This window comes from Protomyctophum parallelum (genome assembly GCF_964188405.1).
Source record: "Protomyctophum parallelum genome assembly, chromosome: 12".
Taxonomy (NCBI): domain Eukaryota; kingdom Metazoa; phylum Chordata; class Actinopteri; order Myctophiformes; family Myctophidae; genus Protomyctophum; species Protomyctophum parallelum.
The window spans coordinates 22,848,036-22,860,194 of NC_139712.1; positions in this window are offsets into that span (position 1 = coordinate 22,848,036).

Here is a 12,159-nt window from a genome sequence, read left to right on the forward strand (position 1 = left end):
AGTACAGTACAGTAACAATGTATAGTTGCACCGCTCAGTTCACACAGGTGTGATTTGTTATGGTGATCATTGACTCAAAAGTCAAGCTGTGTCTGAGTCGCTGAGAAGTGTGTTAGTGACAGTTGTGATTTCAATGACAACAATGACATACCCATCTTTGACCTGTTGCTCTCTCGTTCTTTTTTCACCTTCCTCTGTACAGTTGCGTACAGGGCCATATTAGCCATTGGTGCGGTGGGGCTGGGAACCGGCAGGGGCCCTTCATGGCTCTCAGGGGCCCTTCTGGGAAACTGGACCTCGCGGTACTGGGGTTGATGACGAGGCCCTTCAGAATCAGAATATCAGAATATCTTTATTGTCATTGTACAAGACAACAAATTTGATTTGCAATCCAGCTCAGTGCATTTAAAACAAAAGACATAATACTTTATATATTGCACGGCTAACAGTAACTGACGTGACAAACATAACAACACTAACAAAAAGCACTGAAAAGGAGAGCTCAGAGCCGCCATCACCTGTGCTTGACATAAAGAACGTGTGGTTACGTGGTAACCTATGTTCTCTGAGTGAAGAGACTATCTCTCCACCCAACATATTTCATATGTATGGGGAATGTCCCCACCTCACTTGTGACGTGGATACCTCTTTAAGACACACCAGTGCACTGGCACGCACGGGTATATAAGGCCCAGGTGGTGCGTGATTACACTGGTTTACTTGATCGACACCGCTTCTGAGCGACATCGAGGTGGAGAGATAGTCTCTTCACTCAGAGAACATAGGTTACCACGTAACCACACGTTCTCTATCGTATCAGAGACTATCTCTCCACCCAACATATTTCATATGTATGGGGAACTCTGTAAGACACCTCGTGAGGAAGCGAAGCAGTCCCAGAACCCCAAAGACAACACCAGTGGGCTTCGACCCAGCACATACTGAATTTGGAATGATTCATCATGTATGTTCAATGTAATGTATTTACAACCCCTGGAACGGCCGGACAGCCAGACGCCATCCGCCGCCAAATGCTCAGGCGCTAGGCGCCACCCAGAGCCCGGCCCTGCATGACGCTAAGGCCAGAGACCACAGGGGTGAAGGGCCGCCCAAGCCAGCCCACTAGACGCAAGGCTGGCTTGACTGGTGAAGGTGACAATGACACCCACCGCTGAGTAGCATGCGAGACCAACTCCCCGAAGGGAGCGAATGCTGCATGTTCAGCCGGTATAACCGGGTGAATGTACATTAGACGGAGTAGACTATGTCGCCGCTGTGCAGGTCTGTCAGAGACGCACCTTTCCACAGCGTCCCCAGGTGGAGTGTGCCTGCCCTCCAGGCGGCACTGGTACTCCTACCTGTTTGTGTGCTGGATAACCTCTGTGATCCATGCACTCTCACTTGAAGCACTCAAAGAGCTGGTTCGTTACTCTGTGGGCCTTGTGTGGCCCTGGCATACGAATCTAATGCTCCAATAGGGCAGAGTGAGGACCGACTCCGTCTCTGTATGTCTACTGTCTGTATGACGATGGTAGGACAGAGCTCAATCACCTGATTGAGACGTGCCCTTTTGAAAACATTGGGGAGAAAGGCCGGTTTGGGGCAAGACTATACCATCATCCGGCATAGGCCTGCAGAGCTCATTATGGATTGACAGAGCTCGCAACTCCCCCATTTCTCCTTGCAGATGTGACACCGACAAGACTGCTGTCTTGAGCATGTCACGCTCACTGACTAAAGGTCGTAGAGCCTCCGGAGCTAACCCCAGATGGGCCTGATTGGGTCCCTAACCTGAGCTCCTCTGGGCCTCAGGGCACCCTTCAGGAAATGCTCTTCCTTTCTTTGTAACGAGGTTACTGCAGTCTGCAGGGCCTGCGCTCCCGCTCAAGTCAGCCTGCCGAACACTCGGTCAGCTGACTGTTGAAGCCCTGTTCTCTGAACCGGAATGATCCTTATGTCACATCACGGTTTTACAAGTAAAAAGTGGATGGCCTTCGTTTTTGTGCATAGTTCCCATCGCGTTTATGCTGCGGAGCTAAGCACACACCCAGTGAGAAGGGTGCTGGATGCCACACTGATACCACATAATGGTAGAACCTGATAAATGCTGACAGCATCGATCAAGAGGCTGTCCCACAAAACTCAGATTGGAGGGCATCTCGCCGTAAACCCATGCGGCAGCGAGGCCTTGTGTGGAATGTGCACATGTTCCCGTTGGGGCTGGCCTGCCTGCCCACCTATATGCCTGCTGGATTGTTTCACAAGCCAATGAGTGAAGTCCAGTCTTGGAGACTATCTGCCTAAGACAGTTAGGCCCATTTACCCTGCTCCACCACCCTGCTTATAGGAGGGTGGGAAGGGTGAAAATCAATAGACTGACTGGCTCACACTCTGATCAGGCCGTAGGCAAAATGCAGGGATTGATGGCGACAACACCTAAGCATTGCCATGTAGGAAGCGGCAGCACCCCTCACTGACAGAGACATTCTTGTGGCTGACACTGCAGTGCTAACAGCAAGAATGCTGTCCTGTGAGAAGCCATTGCAGCCCAAGTCTCCACGGGCTTAATTGGCTCATGCCGTAAGGCAGACAATACCACTCCCCGAGGAGGGACTGCTGGCCTATTGTGTGAGGGATGAACGGTATGAGGACCAACTGGGTGACTATTGTGTCGCCCTTGTGTGGGACAGCGGCCCGCCATGTTGCCAGATCCCTGGCCTAGCCACACGATTAACTCTGGATGAGGAGGGAGCTCAACCGGTCTCCAACACACAGAATTACACCCAGGTGTTTAAACGGCCATGCCGTAATACAACCTTATGGTGGTTCTGCTCACCCCTGACAGTCTCGTCACATTCTGCTGTGTGAACAGCAGTGTGAATTCGCTGGAACAACGTGGAACGTGTAAACTGACGCTGTCAACGATACGCCCACGTAGTGCATGACTGTGAATGACAGATAATGCACTGGCTGCATGTTCAGAAGAGCCGGAGGCACAAAGTGCACCATGATTGCCCTCAGCCCTAAGGGGCGGAGGCACAACCTGAGGGTGGCCCGACTCACTAGAGCAAGGGACAGAGTCCCTGCTTTGCCCTCTAACACATGCCGAGGAGCGCTGCGGACTGTGAGAGTTGACGCCTGCAAGGCCTCTTGTTGAGGTGCCGGCCTAGGTGCCCAAAGTGCTGCAGGTGCCTGGCCACGTTGTTGTGGCACTGCACCTCTGAGCGAGCACACACCATTCAGTTATCCAATTTAGGATGCAAAGGCCCTCCCGCCAAGGACTATGTCCAATCGGGGGGCTAGACATATGCCGAATGGGAGGACACGGGACTCGAAGGTTCTGTCATCTAAGACAAGCCGGTCAGTGCGTCAGACCCGGGATCTGAGAATAAGCATCCCCGGTCGAGCATGGCAAGCCAGTCGCCTTGGAGGATGGCCTGTAAGACCCTCAGCCCTTCCTTGCCGGGAGTGCTGTAAGCAGCACCCCACCCTCCCGAAGACATAGTGGAACCCACCCAGGGGTCCACCTGAATTGTCTTCCAGGACCCCACCCGCTGTCCCGAGAGACAGCGGGTGGGGTCTGGGGCCTTAACTGTCAGGACTGAGGTATGGGCTTAGCCCGCCGAGCACATTTTAGCCATACCCTGCCGGTTGGCCTGTAACCGGACCCGTAGGTCCCTGGAACTGCCAAACCTGACTGGGGTTGCACAGCCTGAGGGGTGACCGAGGCAGGCTACTCATGGCCTTGCCGGAGCATTCCTGCACCTCCTGTGCACCTCCACAGCCTCCTTAGGATGCTGTAGCAAAGCACTGGCCTTTTGGCCAAACATGGCCGGTGGCTCAATAGGCAGCGTGGGGGAGCTTGTCCTCCTATCGCAGCTTGGCCTGGGGCTGCCACAGACGGCACCTCACCAAAGGGCATCAATAGCATGCCTGCTGCCACTGCCTGGGGAGCCTGAAAGCCAGTCGCTGCAGCTCCTCAATAAGGTCCGGGCCCTAATGGTCACATAAGTGCCACATATAAGCCGGTGCTGAAGCAGTGACAGAATAACCCTGTGTTGACTAGCTGTGCCTAGATAGCCATAGTGCATTCTCGGGATGAGAAGGAGCTTACTTTGTGGTTTCGAACCGGTAACCGGATTATACCATGCAAGTTTACACCTATAGGTGCGTGAACGGCCTTGCCGTGATACACCGTACAGAGTATTCCGCCCGACAGCCGCGGCACACTCGAGTTGCCAACATTGGCGAAACTACATCACGGACGCGTGAGCTGACACGGTCAGCAATACGCCGTATATACAGTAGTGTGCAAATGGCTGTGATTTCAGGGCTTGCTCCTGGCAGACTCAGCACGTCCTATACACTGTATAGTGCGCTACTACACCTGAACGCGGAAAGCTGACTGCCACGGCAGCCATACGCTCATCCTGTCTATGACAGAACCCACGGTTCGGAGGATGAGCTTGCTCCGTGGCGTCCCCCGTCGCCCGGGTTCTACCACGCAGTCTACACCGGAGTGCGTGAACGGCTTTAGCCGCAATACACTCAAGTGAGCTCTCTCTCACGAGGCGAGGCAAAAACACGGCACTACAGATGCGGAAGTCGCCCCAGCGACAATACGCCTGTATAGTGCGTTTTAATGCTATAGCCTGGCCGGGCTGTTGTTTTGATTGATTGATTTACTGATTTACTAACAGCTTGCAGAATTACAGTACATTTCGAGTACAACTCAATACAAATACTGTTAACAGAGAGTGGGCGATACCATAAAGCATTACACTTGTTTACAATAGGGCCCACCATCTTCAATTCATCAAAACATTTAGAGACGTACGAATATACACAACTATATTCACTGCGCACTCGCAGGTCCCCTCCAGCCCACAGAATATGCAGCATGGATGCGTGAATTGACGCCATGCCAATAATACACCCATATAGTGCGTTGTATTCCACTGCCTTTAAGGATTACCGGGCCACTGGTCCTGTCTGTGTCACTGCACTCAGATCGACAGACAGGCTACACCACAGGAGCGTAAACTGGCGCCCCGCCAGCAATACCCCTGTATAGTGTGTTATATGGCCGTCGGATTCCTTCATTCCTCCTAGCCTCAACTGGCAAGAGGAAGAAAAACATACAGGAGTCAGGATCTTCATGAGCTGCTATCAGCATGACCAGGGAACCCACAGGTCACCCACTGGTCATGGCCATCCTCTGTGGGCATATGTGCCCCACACAGCCCCAGAGAAACCCCTGCTGTTTCCATTTAATTCAATACCTATATACACTATTATTTTAATATGTTATATTAAATATATACAAATTTAATTGCTTAAACATGCTCAAAAAACGGGGAGTATAGTAATGTGCTTGAGAAGTGAGGGCACAATTTACCCTATGTGCAATTTACACTGCTGTCTCTCAGTCACATATTGATATTCATGTGTTGTTTTTTTTTTTTTTCCCGGTAACATGTTTCATGTGGACCCCAAAGACTAGCTGACTGCCATGGCATCAGCTAATGGGGATCTTTCCAAATAGAAAAATAACTAAACAACAGCCAGCTGAGTTCTATAGTCTCTCTCTCTCTCTCTCTGGAGGAGGTTGCACCTGAATTTCCTAGCTGCACTGAGACACAGAGTGTTTGAGTTGGAGACAAACACTCTGCTCCAAACGTTTTGCATTATATAGTGTATATACGTATACCAATTTCCACTGTTTGGTCCACTAGAACAGGGATTTATGAGAGTCTCCCTCGACTTTCCAGGCAACAATTTACCCTACGATATATCACCGTGCACTGGAGACCAAACTTTGTTTGTTGTGGAATTAGCTCGTCCTGTCTATGACTGACAGGACCCACGGTTCGGAGGATAAGCTTGCTCCGTGGCTTCCCCCGTCCGTACGGGTTCTACCACGCAGTCTACACCAGGGTGTGTGAACGGCTTTAGCCGCAATACACCCCAGGGAGCTCTGTCTCTCACGAGGCGAAGCAAAAGAACACAGCACCAAAGACGCGGAAGCCGCCCCAGCGACAATACGCCTGTATACTATACACTAGTGTATAGTGTGCTGTGTTAAATGATAAGCCTATAGCGGGGCTGATGTTTCGCTGCGCCAAACGCAGGTCCACTCCCGCCCACGGAATATGCATCACGGATGCGTTAACTGACACCAAGCCAGTGATACAAACGTATAGTGCGATTATTCCACTGCTTTACAGGATTACAGAGCCAATGATCCTATAGCGGGGCTGATGTTTCGCTGCGCCAACCGCAGGTCCACTCCAGCCCACGGAATATGCATCACGGATGCGTTAACTGACACCAAGCCAGTGATACAAACGTATAGTGCGATTATTCCGCTGCTTTACAGGATTACAGAGCCAATGGTCCTGTCTGTGTCCCTGCCCACAGGTCGACAGACAGGCTACACCACAGGACGCGTAAACTAACACTATGTCAGCAATACGCCTGTAACGGTGTTTTGGCTGGTGTTACCCTGTTTTTGTTTGCTATACCTACAAACGAGCTGTGTGACAGCAATCCAGAGAGGAGCGATCCACGCCAGCTCTCTAACCTGCCTCCAGCAGTGGATTAATCCGGCTGCCAGAACTCGTGAGTAGTTGCTTTTCAAAAAGTCTAAAAAATGCAGTTATTGTTGATAACTTGCTCTGCACTTCCGTTGAGGAGACCACGTCTTGGACTGCTCGGTGGAGATCAAAAAAGCAGTGTAATCACGCACCACCTGGGCCTTATATACCCGTGCGTGCCAGTGCACTGGTGTGTCTTAAAGAGGTATCCACGTCACAAGTGAGGTGGGGACATTCCCCATACATATGAAATATGTTGGGTGGAGAGATAGTCTCTGATACGATAGAGAACTATATGTTTGGTCAGCTCAGGTGTTTCATTTAGAGTGTAATTATTAAACCACCCTGGAGTGTTGACTACAGTAACATGTCTCCCTGTCTCTTCTCACACTGAGCTGTTGTCTCTAAACTAAACTGCTCTGAACCTGATGTTTTATATCCCAGTATAAGTATAATTCTGATCTCTGAGGGGTTTTTACTGGAGCCTGGAAATACAAGATAAATAGTCAAGAATGATCTCATATTACTTTATAATTATTATCTCGGGACAATGTTATCATATTCATCATTGATTGGTTAACCTGAAGATGGCGTCTTCTCTGCTCGTTTACTTTTCATCTTCTTCCACATCTTCTTCATCTCTGTCACGTGACCAGCAGTCTATAGGAAAACACACACACACACACACACACACACACACACACACACACACACACACACAGACACACACACACACACACACACACACACACACACACACACACACACACACACACACACACACACACACACGCACACGCACACGCACACACACACGCACACACACACACACACACACACACACACAGTTTATATATACTGGTCTTACTTTCTCTAACTTTTTTTTATTATATTAAAGACTAAAATTGTCAATACATCTGGGGACCCCCAAAAATAATGTGTACAAGACCTCCGTTTGTCTTGTCCACACGGGGACGCATAACTGGAGTTAAAAAAAAAAATCAACACTGTAAATGACTAATGTATAATAATAATATAATAGCCATCTACAATAAGGGTGGATGGGGCCTAAATGACTCCAGTTCTGGATTGATTCCATATCTTAATTTCAATGTATGAAGTTCTTACCTGGCCTTGTTGTGCTGCAGTCTAAGAAGACATATACTGTACGTCCTCCTCAGTGATGTGACAGAACAGAGTGAGCTCTGACAGGACGTGACACACCACTAGACTTGCATTGCATGAACAGGAACAGGAAACACTTTCTTGTGGAGCTTGCATGTTCTCCCCATGTCCCCTATAGGTAATAATAATAATAATAATAATAATAAAATAATAATAATAATAATAATAACTAGAACTGCACTCTGTCGAGTGCATACTTGCTTGTTGCACACTAGTAGGCCATAAATGGCCAACTAGTGCGCAAGCAGAGCGTGCAAGTCCTTTCGACCGCTGTAAACTGTCAAATCTCAGTATCTCTGTGAAGGAACGTTTGAAATGATTAATGTTTAGATGTAACTAGTTGCTACCTACTTTATACATATAAACATCTAGTATTATTAAGTATGATTCAAGTTTCTATCTATATAAGAAATACTGTTTTATCGTTGTAGATATATTCTGGATCCCTTTTTAGTTTTTCTAGTCATACACATACACACCACGTACTCTGGTCCCAGCAGATCAGGCACAATTAGCTATTTAACTTTTTACTGATTATGTATATAGTATACGTATATAGTATACGTATGACTAGCTCTAAATGATGACGTAAGAAATATATATAGTATATATATAGTATATAGGCATATACTATATACGTATACAATACTCTATACTGTATAAAGTGTGTAGTTGTAAGTTGATTAGCGGTATACTGTGGTTACTTTGTGCCAAAAACCGTGACAGCTGTTCCGCCATTTGAGGCTTACGCAGAAAAACATCAAATCTGTGCCTGTGTTGCTGGACCAAATGACCACAAATGACCATATTTCTTACGTCATCATTAAGAGCTAGTCATACACATACACACCACATACTCTGGTCCCAGCAGATCAGGCACAATTTGCTATTTTATTTTTTTACTGATTATGTATATAGTATACGTATGACTAGCTCTAAATGATGACGTAAGAAATATATATAGTATATATATAGTATATAGGCATATACTATATACGTATACATATTTACTCTATACTCTATACTGTATAAAGTGTGTAGTTGTAAGTTGATTAGCAGTATACTGTGGTTACTTTGCGCCAAAAACCGTGACAGCTGTTCCGCCATTTGAGGCTTACGCAGAAAAACATCAAATCTGTGCCTGTGTTGCTGGACCAATGATGACGAAATGACCATATTTCTTACGTCATCATTTAGAGCTAGTCATACACATACACACCACGTACTCTGGTCCCAGCAGATCAGGCACAATTTGCTATTTTATTTGTTACTGATTATGTATATAGAATACGTATGACTAGCTCTAAATGATGACGTAAGAAATATATATAGTATATATATAGTATATAGGCATATACTATATACGTATACATATTTACTCTATACTCTATACTGTATAAAGTGTGTAGTTGTAAGTTGATTAGCAGTATACTGTGGTTACTTTGCGCCAAAAACCGTGACAGCTGTTCCGCCATTTGAGGCTTACGCAGAAAAACATCAAATCTGTGCCTGTGTTGCTGGACCAATGATGACGAAATGACCATATTCCTTACGTCATCATTTAGAGCTAGTCATACACATACACACCACGTACTCTGGTCCCAGCAGATCAGGCACAATTTGCTATTTTATTTGTTACTGATTATGTATATAGAATACGTATGACTAGCTCTAAATGATGACGTAAGAAATATATATAGTATATATATAGTATATAGGCATATACTATATATGTATACATATATACTCTATACTCTATACTGTATAAAGTGTGTAGTTGTAAGTTGATTAGCGGTATACTGTGGTTACTTTGCGCCAAAAACCGTGACAGCTGTTCCGCCATTTGAGGCTTACGCAGAAAAACATCAAATCTGTGCCTGTGTTGCTGGACCAATGATGACGAAATGACCATATTTCTTACGTCATCATTTAGAGCTAGTCATACACATACACACCACGTACTCTGGTCCCAGCAAATCAGGCACAATTTGCTATTTTATTTTTTACTGATTATGTATATAGTATACGTATGACTAGCTCTAAATGATGACGTAAGAAATATGGTCATTTCGTCATCATTGGTCCAGCAACACAGGCACAGATTTGATGTTTTTCTGCGTAAGCCTCGAATGGCGGAACAGCTGTCACGACGAAGGAGACCGGGCGAAAATATTACTTGCGCGCTCTGCTTGCGCAAGTAATAATAATAAAACTTTATTTGTATAGCACCTTTCATGACATGAAATGCAGCTCAAAGTGCTTTACAGAACAATGGAGAATAAAAGAAAAGCAAGGCAACGACATTAAAAAACTAGAACTGCACTCTGTCGAGTGCATACTTGCTTGTTGCACACTAGTAGGCCATAAATGGCCAACTAGTGCGCAAGCAGAGCGCGCAAGTACTTTCGACCGCTGTAAACTGTCAAATCTCAGTATCTCTGTGAAGGAACGTTTGAAATGTATAATTATTAGGTGTAACTATTTTCTACCTACCTACTTTATGCATATAAACACCTAGTATTATTAAGTATGGTTCAAGTTTCTATCTATATAAGAAATACAGTTTTATCGATGTAGATATATTCTGGATCCCTTTTTAGTTTTTTAAAGAAAAATAAATCATTGATATGTGATGAAAAAAAAGGTATATAAACTGAATTAAAATATATTATACAGTACAATTATTCTGTAAACTGTGGAATCTCAGTATCTCTGTGAAGGAACGTTTGAAATGTCTAATTATTAGGTGTAACTATTTGCTACCTATCTACTTTATGCATGTAAACACCTAGTATTATTAAGTATGGTTCAAGTTTCTATCTATATAAGAAATACAGTTTTATCGATGTAGATATATTATATATATATAGACTAGCTCTAAATGATGACGTAAGACATACGTATACATATACTATATAGAGTATGTAGTTGTAAGTTGATTAGCGGTATACTGTGGTTACTTTGCGCCAAAAAACGTGCCAGCCAACCCGCCATTTGATGCGTATGCAAATAAAACAGCAGATTTGTGCCTGGTTTGCTGGGACCAGATTACATAAATGACCATATTTCTTACGTCATCATTGAGAGCTAGTCATACATATACACACCACGTACTCTGGTCCCAGCAGATCAGGCACAATTAGCTATTTTATTTTACTGATTATGTATATAGTAGCCTATACGTATGACTAGCTCTAAATTATGACGTAAGACATACGTATACATATACATATACTATATAGAGTATGTAGTTGTAAGTTGATTAGCGGTATGCTGTGGTTACTTTGCGTCAAAAACCGTGACAGCCAACACGCCATTTGATGCGTATGCAAATAAAACAGCAGTTTTGTGCCTGGTTTGCTGGGACCAGATTACATAAATGACCATATTTCTTATGTCATCATTGAGAGCTAGTCATACATATACACACCACATACTCTGGTCCCAGCAGATCAGGCACAATTTGCTATTTTATTTTACTGATTATGTATATAGTATACGTATGACTAGCTCTAAATGATGACGTAAGACATATGGTCATTTATGTGATCTGGTCCCAGCAAACCAGGCACAGATTTGCTGTTTTATTTTTTGCACACACATCAAATGGCGGGTTGGCTGTCACGGTGAACGAAGACCGGGCAAAATTATTACTTGCGCGCTCTGCTTGCGCAAGTAACAAGCAGTAATGCAATACAGTGAGGACATGAATAACAAAAAAATAAAAGATCAATTAAAAGCAATGTTGTAGAAGTGGGTCTTGAGCTGTGCTTTAAAAATGTCTACAGATTCTGCCTGACGAAGGTACAGTGGGAGCTTGTTCCATGCCGACGGCCCGTAGAAGCAAAAATCTGCTTCCCCGTATTTTTTAGTTGCCATTTTTTTAGGCAAAGCGAGCAGGCCAGCAGTGGAAGACCTTAGGGGGGGGTTTGGGACATATTTAGGCAGGCAGTCATGTAGGTAGGAAGGTGCGAGACCATTGAGAGCTTTATAGACAAGTAAAATAATTTTAAAATCAATCCTAAAGTTTTTACCCTCACAAAGAACATGCAGTAGCCTAATCCTGGTCTCTAAACTGCCTCCCCCTGGCCAGCCGGGGCGCCTGATGGAGGGGAAAGGAACTGGTTGGAATAACGTGTTCCTTCCACGTGCTACGTCCAACCAGGGAAACTCCCCCCTGTCAGGTGTAAAGGAGCAACTTGAACACTCATGAGTTCATGTCCCCCATATATGGGGACTAGGGTGGCGGAGGGTGTGTAGAGCCCAGAATCACATTAGATAATTGACACAAGGGTGAGAAATGGGTTACAACATTGTGGGATTGAAGCCCCCATTTGATGTCTATGTGTACAACTCCTTGCAACAGGGATGTTGCAAG